General features: G+C 31.9%; 1 long non-coding RNA gene across 1 annotated transcript; it reads right to left on the reverse strand.

Annotated features, from left to right (window-relative positions):
- On the reverse strand, window positions 4,513-7,526 carry LOC109353105. The gene is made up of 3 exons (XR_002108428.1): window positions 7,515-7,526; window positions 4,758-4,762; window positions 4,513-4,722 (listed from the first exon to the last, which is right to left on the reverse strand). It is a non-coding gene; the product is annotated as an uncharacterized LOC109353105 (long non-coding RNA).

Genomic DNA, 15,341 nt, shown 5'->3' on the forward strand with positions numbered 1-15,341 from the left:
ACTTAAGGTTGGCATAGGATTCTCTTTGTCCAAGGAGAGAATTCCCACGGTAGAAAGGTGATAGATAATGAGTTTAATGGAATAGGATGTCATTGGCTTGAAGTAGCCAAGCCTCAACGGCTAGAACACGGTCATTAATCCCCATCAATGCACGCTTAAAATCTTCAATGAGCACATGGCAATTTCCCACGAGCAACTTTGTTCCAAAAATTCTGAAAATGACTTAGGATTCTCCTAGATGATTTTTTCCCAGGTGAGTTAAGCTTCAACGATCCATACAAGGTGTTTAAGCATCATATATGCCTCATTTAAGTCACTCCACCATCATATTCCTCATTCCTTCGAGCATTCCTCCTCTAACGGCCACAACAACTTTTATTCACCTACCAAATAATATGAGACTAAGTTAGAATATCGTTGGTTCATGAAATTTATAGGTTGGTCGAAGCATTATAGTGCCAGATACACTTTTAGGCTTGGTTCAAATCTCACAAGCCATTTTTTGAATAAAACATTATTTATGGGCAAATTTATTAAACAAACACTGAAATAAATTAAACTAAGTGTTGGACAAAAATTGCCCCACACAATTATTATTGAAATTAAAATGTTCCATGCCAAACATGTTGGCTATGCCTAACCCAGTCAGGCTACGTCCAGTGCCTGATGCGACAGAATAGGCACATGCGCCTCAATCAGATTTCCTAGCAAGGCCAGATTGACCCAACGTGACTTGGTGTGCCATGAACTTCAACTCGACCAGGCAAACCTCGGCCAGGCTTGGTGCCTGATGCACCTAGGCCTTGGCCACTGTCAGAATTTTCTCGGCAAAGCTTGGTGCCTAATGCAACTAGCCCCGTGCCAAAGTCATATTTAGCGCATTGGCTAGGCTTGTGACCTGTCTTGGCTCGGTCAGAACCATGGAACAAGATTCTACTAAGCATCTTTAAACCCCCTTGGACTAATTTTGGCTCACCGTCATAGATGGGAATTTTGAGCCCTTTTTGCCCATGCCCTAGTCATAGGGCCACTTATGCCTTTAAGGCCATCATAATCAATGTTAGGCTCTTTGGGTATTGCATCATATAACATCAAGGAAAAGGCTTACATATAATGAGCTCCAATATGACAATTCAAAGAAGATTGACCTTTCTTCCACCAATTTGTGATCATTTCTCTTGCAAAATGTTTACTAAAATTATTATTCAAACCCTTTAGTTTTTGAAATAATTGGTCACGTGTCAACGATAACGGACCATGACCTTCTTCATTCTTTTCATTGAATGTTTTTCTCCATCATCAATAATGATGATCTGAACGCAAAAATCTATGAGGACCAATGAAGACATTCTTCTTATAGTGTTCCAAACTCATTGAATGAGTATTGTCTTGACCTACAAGACAATCAAAATTCCCTTTGTACTATATCCTGACAGATTACCATAGGCAGGGAAATCAATGATTGTGCCGAACAACAAACCCCTCAAGTTGAATCTTTCATTCCTATATACATCATATACATCTATACCTATCTCCCACAATTGTTTCAAGTCTTTAATTATTGAACCCAAGTATATGTTTATGTATTTCCTTGTTGTTTAGGTCCAGAAACTAACATAGATAACATCACATATTTGTGTTTCATGCATAGAGAATGAGGTAGGTTGTATATCACCAACATCACTGGCCATGTACTGTGGGAGCTACTTTGAACACTATGTAGGTTAATTCTATCAATTGACAATGGAATGTGTAGATTTCTTGATTCTTGACCAAAACTAGGATAGTCATGATCAAATTTTCTTCATTGAGGAGAATCTAGAGGATGCCGAAGCTTGTCATCTTTATTTCTTTTATCAACATGCCATGTCAAATTCTTTGTATCTTTCGTATTACTGAACATACACTTAAATCTTATTTTGATGGGAAAATATCATACAACCTTTTTAGGAATTAAGTTTTCCTTCTTATATTGTGATGCATTATCTTTAGGACGAAACATTAATCCAACATACTCATTAAAAAATAGGATGCAATCATTTTCACAAGCATGTATCTTATTGTAGTTCATACCAATAGAGCATAACATTTGTTTAGCATCATAGGTTCGAGAATGGAGCACATTATCCTGCAGCAACATGTCCTTCATAAGTGCAAGTAGGTCTGTGAACCTCTTATCACTCCATCCATTAACATATTTCAACTTATACAACCTTGACACGCTGCCAATCTCGTGAATTTAGTACAATCATCATATAGTAGTTTCTCAGCATAACTTATCAATCACTGAAACATCTCAGGACAATCATGAAGATCATTTTCGACAATATTTGTCATTTCCTCAAAATGATCGTGTTCATATGCATTTGTGTTGTTTTCTTTCATATGCATCTCAAGACAATCCATAACATGTCTTTTCTCATTGTGCCTTGTCCAACATGTGTAACTCTGATCAATATCATAACACACTAAATGAACTTATAACTTATTTTGGAGTAACTCGGTTGTAGTAAAAACATTTTAAACAAGGACATACAATTCTATTAGGGTTTTTAGCATTCTCAATTGCAAACCTAACAAATAATTTAACTTCATCCTCACACGTCTTCCTCAATCGATTGACACTCATCCATTTACAATCAATATTTTCATCCATTTTATTAGTCAGGTCCCGAGGATAAGCATTTAATAACACTTATTAATCACATATTAATTACACATTTTTAACACTTCAATATACATCTATTTGCAATATGTCATTTACCCTTTATTATATTTTTCTACTACCAATATGTGTGAATTTTATAACTCCTCTTAACAAAATTCCACAACATCAAAATTCAAAACCAAGCAGAGTATATATAAATCCCTAAAAGTAAGCTTGGAGTTAAGCTCATCAAGCAGAGAAATACTTTATTAGGGGAAACCCTAAGTCGTGTAATAAGGTGAAAGAAAAAACTCTAACTCAATACAAGTTAAATGAGTGAATGTGTGAACTTTCAATTCAGATATTAAAGAAAACTCATGTAATAAAGGTGAAATCTAACTCAATACAAGCAAATATTTATAAAGAAAATTCACTTTCAATTCAGTTTTCAATAAGTGAACTTTTGGCGTTGAATGATATTTGTGTTCAATGATTTTGAGGTTGAAAGAGATTTTCGGTGTTGAATGATTTTGAGGTTGAAAAAGATTTTCGGTGTTGAATGATTTTGAGAGTAAATGATTTTGTGATTTTGAGAGTAAATGAGTTTCGGTGGTGAGTAAATAAGTTTTGGGAGTACTGGATGTGTATCAGTGCATGAATGCTATAAGTTTTTTTAGGGTTTAATGAGAATTTAACAGCGCTCATTAACAAGAGTGTTGTAGAATATATCCAATTCAATAACGCTCCCTAGAACAATTGAATATATCTTATTCAAATAATGACAATTAATTACATATATGTATGTAGAACAATTAATTACAAGTAGAAAAATTACTTAGTTGTTTTTTAATGATATTTAAATGATGACAATTAATTAAAATAATCACATAAATTAAATAATACAAAACATATAGGGTAAGGATTCAATAGTTCTTATTAACGAGAGTGTTGTAGAAGATATCAAATACAATAGTGCTTCCTACAACAAGCGCTATTGAATATACCCCGTACAAATATTAACAATTAATTACATTATGTATGTATAACAATTAATTAATTGTATTTTAAATGACATTCAAATAATAACAATTAAATAAACAAATGACAATTAATTACATATGTAAAACAATTAATTAATGTTGTTTTTAACGATATTTGAATAAAGACAATTAATTAAAATAATGACAGGAAATAATATAAAATATACAATGTAAGAATTAATTATAAAGAAAATAATGACAAATAATTAATTATAAAAGAAATAATGACAAGTAGTTAAAACTTGGTTGTGTTGGGTTATGTGTTTGTTATTGTGTATGCAATTCAACAACGTTTATTCAAAGACGTGCTATTTAATTGATGCAATGAATTTGACATGCACATTAAGTATTAAACAACGCTCATTAAGGAGAGCATTATAGAAGATATCAAATCAACATCGTTTAACAAAGGAGTAATGTCATATATGTTCACATCAACATCGCTTATGTAAAAGAGCATAGTTGTATATTTGATGTTCATATATTCAACATTGCTTATTTATATGAGCATTGTTGAATGTCAAAATTTCTAATTCTATACAGTTAAACACACATAACACAACACATACAGCACAACAGCAAAACACTGAAAATGCATTGAACATCTAGAACACAAATGGTATTCATTACATATAGCAAGAGCAAAAGACAACTAAACATAAATGATATTCAAAACGATTGGATACAACAGTACATTGAACAATGACATTACATATAACAAAACAATATATTGAACATTGAATCAAAACATTACATTACATTCCCTTAGCTTGTAAGTACATAATTTGACTTATGCTACAATCTATACCAATGCTACAATCTATACCAATGCTACAATCTATATATTGAATTCCATGAACTACTATTTAATAGTAAGTACATAATTTGATAAATATTCCTTAAGGTGGGTGATTTGGTTATCTGTATATTACTCTACATCAAACTAGATTGGTGCTAGCCACTGCTGAATGATTTCCTTCATGAAGTATATAGCACATAATAGTTGTAATTTTTCTCATTGGTTTGGCAGAGAGTCTACAATTAAAATCAAATAAACATATAAGTATAACCTTTACTTGAAATATGAATACTGCACATATATAATTGTTTGAGATGATTTGTGTCAATATCTTTACATGATTTCATTTGATGTTATTGGATGTAGATTTAGAATGAATATGGGCTCTGTAAATTTGCAGCCCTCTAAAAACAGAAAATGTACTTAATTACTAAAAAAAAGTGAAAATGTAACTAAAATCAGAAAGATTAATTGAGTTGTCCACTTACCTAGTAAAAGTTTCCTTCATGTCGGGGTACTTGTTTGGATCGCCATGTGCCAATGAATCAAAATAGTATATTCACTCTTCCATTTGATCAATGACAATCAAAACCCAATGTTGCCTAATAAAATATATGTATACGGTCAGTAAATGTTAAGCAAAAACATGATAAAGACAAACATACAAACACAATCTAAATATGCTTATAAAAATGCTCAACTGGTATTAAAATGTGCAAGGACTAAATCTGCAGTTTCTCTATTTTGGATGATTATATTAACTACATGTTGTTATGCCTCCCTCTGTTCTTCTTTTTCTCATTGGGATTACTCGTCACCAAAGTGGTAAAATATGGAGACAAGAACATCACATTTTTTATCTTTCAAAATAAGATTATTATGCAAGTACCTAACATATAACACAATTGTTAGATAACTATAATACCAACGATTAAATGCAAAAGTGAGAAGTTAAGAAAACAGAATTTATCTCGTATATACACATATAGCAATTGCACATTTCCAACCATGTTCATATACATCCTTTACTTCATTAATGCTAATGAATTCTTGGGTATTGTACCTCTACACTCCATATGGAATTGACATCATCAATATAGAACTTACATCCAATTTTGTACATATTTCAACAAGTGAGTATAGAAGTTGATCTTTTTGGAGCTCACATCCTCGAAGATCCTTTAGACTTCCACTTTGGCCTTTTTCGATACATGTTCTACAATAGTAGAGAATGTCGTTGAGCCATCTAACTCCTTTTCATTGGGTCTGAAGTGTTTGTATCCTGAATTATTCCATACAAAACATAACAAGTACAGATCAAATAAATATAATAAGAATGAGCATAAGGTGAAAATCACACCTTAGGATCTATGTCTATAAGGTCTATTAGCCAAGCCACACAAGTGCATGTAGCTCCTCTTACTTTCAAGGTATCCTCATCGAGAAGAATTGTTAGCAATGCCTTACCATCAATTGCAATATCAATCACGACCTTCACATGATTGGGTGAGATATATGCATTATACAACATAGCATCTAGTAAGTTGTGCACTTTACCAACATCCACTACTCACTTAAACGAGATATCTAGGTATAGTTTACAAGAATTGATTCCATAAATGTTAGTTAAACCATATAAGTTTACAACTATAATTAAACTAAATGATAAATAAATGAAACTTAGTCAATTAAATTACATCAGGAATGTTGTAAGTAGCATGTGCACAACTCCCATTATTGCTAGAAGGAACATGGCCTTGTTGAAGCCCCTCAGGTTCCTTCTTTTTCATCGAACATTCAAATTCATTGAACCTTTGCAAGAGGGCATCCAACTGGTTCTTAATCCGAGCTAAGTCGGCTTTGGCTCCACGCTTTTGATGGGCAAATTTTTCGCGTGCTAACCCCAAATCTTGCACCTCGGATTCGGCTAGAGTACTCAGGCAGTCCTAGTGCGTTATCAAATACTTCTTGACTATTCGAGATTTGTAGCTCTCATTTCTTTTCTTTTTGGACAACCTGACACATCAAGAAAAATATAATGTTAATTAATCATGCACATTGATAAGTAAAGTACGAAAATCAAGTTTCAATGGTAAGCACTTATAACACGGTATGTCACATCTTGAACTTTTTCATTATCGATGACACCGTCTTTGTTCTTATGGGCATCCACCCATAGAAAATCGAGGTATATTGCATATGCATTCGAATGTGTATCACTTTGTTCCAGCTGCCAAAACATAACCAATAATAATGTAATTAGATATGGATACAAAACATAACCGATAATATTAATGTACTTACAAATTAACAATACTTACAATTTTTTCTTGATTCCTCTATACTCCGCTCAAGAAGCTCGTTATGGATACAAATGCTTAGATATCCTCTTGTGATTTTCGTCACTTACTTTCTTCAAAACAAACAACATTAACATCAACAATCATATATACAAAAGCATAAGTATATAGTCAATACAAAGAAGATGACTTTACCAAGAAAGACTCGTCTTGTGTGTGTGTAGTGACAAAAGCCTTTCAATCCTCCATTTCAATGACATTTGACTATTTGGTTGGAGGTTTGAGGTTGACATTTCCCTCAACATCCTTGATACACTTGCTAACGTCAATTCTGAATTGTTGGAGAGCCTTGTCGACAAATCTAAGGATGTAATCCTTTTGTTCCTCACTAATATAAAAAGTTGACTGAAAATGCATAAATACAATACATAAATACATTGCATGGAAACACAAAAACACATATAAATTGCATGAATATACAAAAAGACATATACATTGCATGAATACACAAAAGTACATATACATTGTATGAAAATAAAAATACATATACATTGTATAAAAAAAATTACATATGCTTTGCATGAAAACAAATATACATTGCATAAAAACACATATACATTGCATGTAAATGAAAACTTACTACTTATATCATTCCAAATATGCTCCTTCACAAGATTCAAGCTCTTATCATTCCAAGAGCATAATGTTATCGGCACATTCTGTCTAACCATGAATCCAATGTGGCTTACCAAAGTATTGCCATCCTTCGTAATGGTTGGCCTTTTATGTTCCATTCAACCAGTAACTTGATATTCTTACTTCTTACACAAACAACCTTCTTCATGGAAGTTGTTCCAAATGGACTACGTTTATGAATAACCAATTGCTTGGTTGTGGAGTATGTACTGTAGCATTATCACCACTGTGAGAATCATGATCACCCCTTTGGGAAGTCATTGATGAAGGTTTTTGAGTTGGTTATCTGTTTTCTGAGTGTGAGTTTTTTTGAGTGTTTGAGATTATGAAGGTTAGTGATCGAACAAGTTTGAGAGTGTAGAGGAAAATGAATCAACTTTTGATATTTAAATGTTGTAATATATCAATAACACTCATTTAAGAAAGCATTGTTAATATGTCATCTTCAAACGCTCCTTACCATGAACGTTGTTGATATGACTTCTTCAACATTGCTCACACAATCTAGCATTGTTGAATAAATGTATATTAACAACGCTTGCATAAAGTAGCGATGTTAAATAGTCATGAGGTGAATCAACTTTTGATATTGTAGCATATCAACATCGCTCATTTAAGAAAGTGTTATTGATATGTCATCTTCAACAATGCCCACTCAAGTTAGCATTGTTGAATATATGTAAATTAAAAGCATTTTCTGAAGGAGCGCTGTTAAACAACACTCATTCAATTTAGCATTAATTCAACAACGCTCACTCATGTCAGCATTGTTGTAGTTATATCCGCCTATTCAAATTAACAGTGTTTGCTTGAATGAGTGATGCTGGTAATCTTCTACATTGTATTTAACAATGTTTTTCTAGGAAGTGCGGTTTTGACTGTCATTAATTGTGATATTTGACATACTGTTAACTAATGATGCTTCATTTGCTGGTTCATAGTAGAATATTGTATTTCTTCAAGAACATGACGATGGCATCGGGTTAACAAAAGATGATCCATTGAACTTTTGTCAAGCCATGAAAAGTACTAACTCTCAAAAGTGGATCGATGCCATGAAGGATGAGATGAAGCCTATGCATGATAATGACATTTGGAATCTTGTCGAATTACCTAAAGGTGCGAAACATATTGGTTACAAATGGATATTTAAAACCAAGAGGGATTCGAAGGGCAATATTGACAAATATAAAGCTCGTCTAGTAGCTAAAGACTTCACTCAGAAAGAAGGCATTGATTATAAAGAAACCTTCTCTCCAGTATCTTCGAAGGATTCTTTTAGAATAATATTGGCACTTGTAGCTCATTTTGATTTAGAGCTATATCAGATGGATGTTAAGATTGTGTTTCTAAATGGTGACATTAATGAAATGATCTATATGGCGCAACCAAGAAACTTTGTTTCAATTGGCCAAAGTCTATGGTATGCAAATTAAAGAAATCCATCTATGGCCTTAAACAAGCTTCCTGTCAATGGAATCATAAATTTCATCAAGTTATTACCTTGTATGATTTTGAGACAGATAAGGTTGATGATTGTGTGTACCATAGGTTTAGTGTGAGTAAATTTATATTTCTAGTATTATATGTTGATGATATACTACTTGTTAGCATTGATATGGACTATTGCATTAGACCAAGAGATTTCTAATGAAGAATTTCGAAATGAAAGATTTGGGAAAGCTTCTTTTGTATTAGGTATTTAGATACTAAGAGATTGCTCTCAACGTATCCTAAGGTTGTCAAAAAAAAGCTACATAGATAAAGTCCTATATAGATTTGGCATGAAAAAAAAGTAAACTAGTGAATACCCCTTTAGCTAAGGAAGACAAGTTTAGTCTCGAACAATGCCCTAAAATGACCTTGAAAGATACGAGATGCAAAAGATTTCTTATTCATCTACAGCAGGAAGTCTAATGTATGCTCGAGTTTGTACACGTCCCGACATAGCATTTGTCGTGAGAGTTTTGAAAAGCTAGTTGAGCAATCATTTAACACTTAAAGAGAACAAAGGAGTGCATGCTCACTCATCAGAGGTATGAGAATTTAGATATCATTGGGTACTCTGACTCAATTTTTTGGGGGTGTCTAAACAATTAACACTCCACCTCTAGATATGTGTTTATCTTGGTTGAAGGTGTTATCTCTTGGAAGTCTCCTAAACAGACGCTCATAGCTCTTTCAACCATGGTTGCAGAGTTCATGGTTTGTTTTGAAACATTAGACCATGACATATGGTTGCGAAAATTTTGTCATTGGCTTACGTGTGGTTGGTGGTACTAAAAGACCACCGAGAAAATTTATTGTGATAGTAAGTCCATGGTTCTTTACTGCAACAATAATAGGAGTTCTATAAATTCGAAATGTGTTGACATCAAGTTTCTGGTTGTTAAAGAAAGTGTTCAAAATAGGCAAATTTTCATAGAACATATAGGGGCAAATTTTATGCTAGCTGGTCCACTCACTAAGCATTTGGTACCTAAAGTTTTTCATGATCATATTGCTCATATGAGTATTGCTCCTTAGGATACCTTAGTTCAATGGGAGCCTATATGTTTTATGATTTACTTTGGATGTCATATATAGTTTTATGCATAATAAAGTTGATGGTATATTGTTCTATTTTGAACTTGTGTATTGTAACTATTGTGTTGCAATTAAGGACGTTGAGTTGATCTCACTAAAAAACAAAGAAAGACCAATTGGAAATAGACATATTTAAGATCACATTGGATGAAACTTTCATATCAATCATCCATATTTGATCAATGTCATTTAGTATATCGGTATGGTGATCATCGTGGTCGAGTCACGTTTGAATGTGATGAAGGTCGTGATGGTTCCATAGTTTATATATGAGATGGACCATATTGTATTAAGGAGAAATCTAAATATAAATAGCATACAGATGAGCACCTAAAGAATATATGATATAATTGTTTCAGGAAAATATGAAGTTCAAGTGAAAGATTGTTGGAAATTCATAATTTCTAATTAAGATGAGCATCATATATTTAATACAATTATATAGGCTATTTATTTTGGATTACAAAATAAGTGATTTAATTTCTGATAACCCATAAAACTTCTAAAATTGATAATAGATATGGGCTTAATAAGTGGATACTCAAACGGTTGACCTATAAGGGATAATAGGAACCTTATAAGTTAACACATAAGGAACTGTTATAGTCTCAATACACCAAATCACAAATAGTTTTCACATATTCTCATCGGAGAGAAAACGAATGTCCCAAAAGGAATTAAGAATTTGATTGAGGAATATCATCTTACCAAAACTCTCTCAAATAGTATATCAAAAGAGTATATCAGAGAACATGGATTCAGGTATGATTTTGTATCCTTGTTTTATATTATGAGTGAAAATCATGAGATTTAAGATCCTATGATTTCACCAATCATCAGAAAATATGTGACACCTTGACCTCTTGCCATGGAGATGCTAGTGTCCACAATAGGGGTAGTGCCATTTTCTAATTCCCATTGCAGTTAATTTGCACTAAAGATGGAGCATGACTCTGCAACCTACTTAATTGTTGTCGGTAGGTCACAACATTGGATTTGTTTTTCTAGCATCTGCAATAGACATGTATGACGATAAATAGAGGAATAATGAAAGAGTGGAAGCGAAAAGGAGAAATATGAAGAGTGTAATGTAGAGAAGGAGAAAGAATGGTGGGTGTAAGGGACCTAAATAGAGGTTTATGTAGTTCAAACATTCACAGAAAAAAAGAGAGATCAGTCAAAGTGGAGCTTGTCTTGGATCGATAGCGTGAGACACTCGAATTTCATATTAAAACCAAATGTTTTCATTTATTTTATGAAGGTGTACAAATGAAGGCCTCACAATTTTATGAAGGTGTACAAATGTACTTACAAATTACCCATCAATTAGATACTCACATTGGCAATGAGAATTGTTCTCATAACATATTCTTTACTGACTAGACCAATTTTCTTTGACTAAATGATTTCATTTATTAGTTTTAGTCTCTTGTCATCGGATAATATATGTTATTGGGTTTAATAGGTGTGTAGTGACAACATATATATACTTTTATATTATCTTCACATTATTGATTATTTACAAGTATATATTTTATTATATTATTTAAAATCAATGATATGTAACCAATAAATCATTTATGATACATTAATAATTTACAATATCATTAAATTGTCAATGTAAAGTCATTTTCGTCTATTTAGATTTTTAAAGTTTTCTATATATTCAGACCATTGTATTTAGAAATCATATTAGAGGTTGATAAATCTATGTCTAGCGGGGAAGAGTTACTATCTATTTCATTCACAAGACTAACTTGAGACCTTTCTTAAAACACATGAAATTTAAGAATTAATTTTATAAACTATCACTTCAAACAATAACAAATCATTAATGCGTGAATTTTAAAATAGTAATCATAAGAGTTAAATATTGATAATTATGTGTTAATTAATTGTTGGTTGATTGTGTGAATTTTTATGACTTTATTTAACATTTTAATTATTATTTAACATTTTAGTACATAAACTTATGTGAGAATGATTTTGATAAAAACTAAGATGATGATTATTCCATTTTTTGTCTAGGGCAACAAGTATGCTCTATTTCAAACAACCATTTTTTATTCGAGAAAGTCTAAATAAAGTTAGATCTAAGTAAACATTATTATCTTAAAATTGGAGCAACCTAATTCATGAAAATGGGGTTAATTAAATAGCATGCTCCTAATATCATTTTCAGATGTTCTATCTTCAAACATCACCCTATTGATATTGATTCAATGATCGCTATAGTGGGCTATAGTGAATTTATTATTATTAAGGACAGACAAATGATTAATACATTAGTACATGAATTTAATATGTATATACTGGCTATGTAAATATTTTTTACACTGTCAGTAAATTATCCACTGTTAATTTATTAACCACCATTGATACAAATTAATGATGGATTATATACTAATAGTGTAAAAAACTTTATACTATCAATGCACAGATTTTAAATTCTTAGTACATTAGTAGCCATACATTTTATTCTCAATTAAAAGGTGTTATTTGATAATGCTCACAACCCCATTAATGATAGTGAACATTCAATAGCCTATATTGTAAGAAATGAAAACCAAATAAAAACTGTTGTCATACAACATCACAAACCCAAATGACTGGACTTTATAATCTTATTAATTTATATACTTATAATTAATAAAAGTTTCTCGCCTCTTTTGTTGGGTCATAGTAGAATGGTTCGGCTGGATTTTGCCACTTCTTAAAATCTACTTTTTCTTGATCCTCGCTCAAACGACTCGGTGGCAGTGGTTCCTCTACTTTCATGTCAAGTGGTGGTGGTGGTGATGACAATACTATGGGTGACAATAGAGGGATTATGAGTTTCCGATTCATATTGTGGTTAATTTGCAATGAAGGTGGAGCACGATTTTGAATCGTGCTCCACTGTTGTCGATGGGTCTCAAAATTGGATTTTCTTTTTTTAGCATTTTCCATATATATCAATGACGGCAAAGAGAAATGGTGAAAGTGAAAAGCAGAGAGTAAGGAAGAGTGTGATGTAGTGAGAGATAATGGTGGGTGTGAGGGATATAAATAGATGTTCAAGCGGTGCAAACGTGTCAAACGTTGGCCATTGTGGGGCTTGACTTGATAGGATGGGGTAGTCGACTTTAGTCAATGATCCATGTCATCATTATTTTTTATATTATAATTAAAAGCTATCATTTATTTTCTTTTATTTTTTTGACAAAAGTTTAGATGAATTGCATCTAAGGAGCTCATAAGAGTTATTGATAGTAAGTAGGAAATTCGACCCCAACATCTTTTACAAAAGTATTTTAACCTGCTAGTTATTTAAGTGTAATCAAACAATCTGAAAATATATTTGAAAGTAACTTAGAATAGCAATTGTCGGTTGAAAGGCTAATATTCACTAAGTTCGTGTAGATTCAACAACCATTTTAGACTTGTTTACGACACTCGTTTGATTCTTTAAAGATCAAATTGTCGGTTAGCACTCCACATCTCATATTTGAATTCCAATTTAAAAATAAGTCAAACAATGAGATCAAATCAAATAATTTTGATATCAACTTGATCGTAAAGCACTAATAAGTCAAACCAATCACATTAAATCAAGAAATACAAATACATTTTAATTTTTTTTAAAATTTCTCCTTATTTTCATTTTTTTAAATTTAAACAACTTTTATGATTCATTTGGACTCAATAAATTAGGGACATCCTTTTAAAAAGATGCGTGTAAAAATTCAAAATTAAACTATTTAAATGAGCCATTACGAACTTGTAAATAGATGAATCAACTTTTGATATTTAAATGTTGTAATATATTAATAACATTCATTTAAGAAAGCATTGTTAATATGTCATCTTCAAACGCTCCTTACCATGAACGTTGTTGATATGACATCTTCAACATTGCTCACACAATTGTTGAATAAATGTACATTAACAACGCTTGCATAAAGTAGCGATGTTAAATAGTCATGAGGTGAATCAACTTTCGATATTGTAGCATATCAATATCGCTCATTTAAGAAAGTGTTATTGATATGTCATCTTTAACAATGCCCACTCAAGCCAGCATTGTTGAATGTATGTAAATTAACAGCATTTTCTGAAGGAGCGTTGTTAAACAAAACTCATTCAATTTAGAGTTAATTCAATAGCGCTCACTCATGCCAGAGTTGTTGAAGTTATATCCGCCTATTCAAATTAACAGTGTTTGCTTGAATGAGTGGTGCTGGTAATCTTCTACATTGTATTTAACAATGTTTTTCTAGGAAGTGCGGTTTTGACTGTCGTTAATTGCGATATTTGACATAGTGTTAACTAATGATGCTTCATTTGCTGGTTCATAGTAGAATAGTGTGATCAGATGTTGCCACTACATAAAAACCATGTTTTCCTGCTCTCCACACAAACAACTCGATGGTGGCGACTCTTATGCCTTGTGTTAGAAATTTTTAATTTCTAATTAAGGTTGGCATCATATATTTAATACAATTATATTGGCTATTTATTTTGGGTTACAAAATAATGATCTAATTTCTAATAACTCATAAAACTTCTAAAATTGATAACGGATATGGGCTTAATGAGTGGATACCCAAACAGTTAACCTATAGAGGATAATGTGAACCCTATAAGTTAACACATAAGGAAAGATTATAATCCTCAATACACCAAATCACAAATAGTTTTCACATCTTCTCATCAGAGAGAAAACGAAGGTTTCAAAAGGAATTAAGAGTTTGGTTCAGGAAACCAGCATACCAAAACTCTCTCAAAAGGTATATCAAAGTAGTAGATCAGAGAACATGGATTCAGATATGACTTTGTATCCTTGTTTTATAGTATGAGTGAGAATCATGAGATTCAAGATCCTATGATTGATATTTAACCAATCATCAGTAAATATCTAATAAGTGATATCAGAGTCATATGTTATGAATTTTATGATTCTCCATTAAAGATAATTTTCCTCAATTTTTATGAACCTAATTTTTAAATTTGAGAATTCTTATGATTCCGCTATTGGTTATAAAAATTGAGTATTTATTAATAATGAAGATAACTTTTATCCACTTCCGGTTATTTGAATTATGGATAATTTGTATTATGAATCTCTGCAACATGGGTTGAAGTATATATTCATATATGTGTATGGATATTGCATTAAATTTTAGGACTCTCATATGCAATATGTATATTATATGAGCACTAATGTCTTACTATTGGTCATTGACTTTTGTCACTTTACAATTTTGTGATTTGTTAAAGTATATGTATAAGAT

Source organism: Lupinus angustifolius, chromosome LG07 (assembly GCF_001865875.1).
Source record: "Lupinus angustifolius cultivar Tanjil chromosome LG07, LupAngTanjil_v1.0, whole genome shotgun sequence".
Classification (NCBI taxonomy): Eukaryota; Viridiplantae; Streptophyta; class Magnoliopsida; order Fabales; family Fabaceae; genus Lupinus; species Lupinus angustifolius.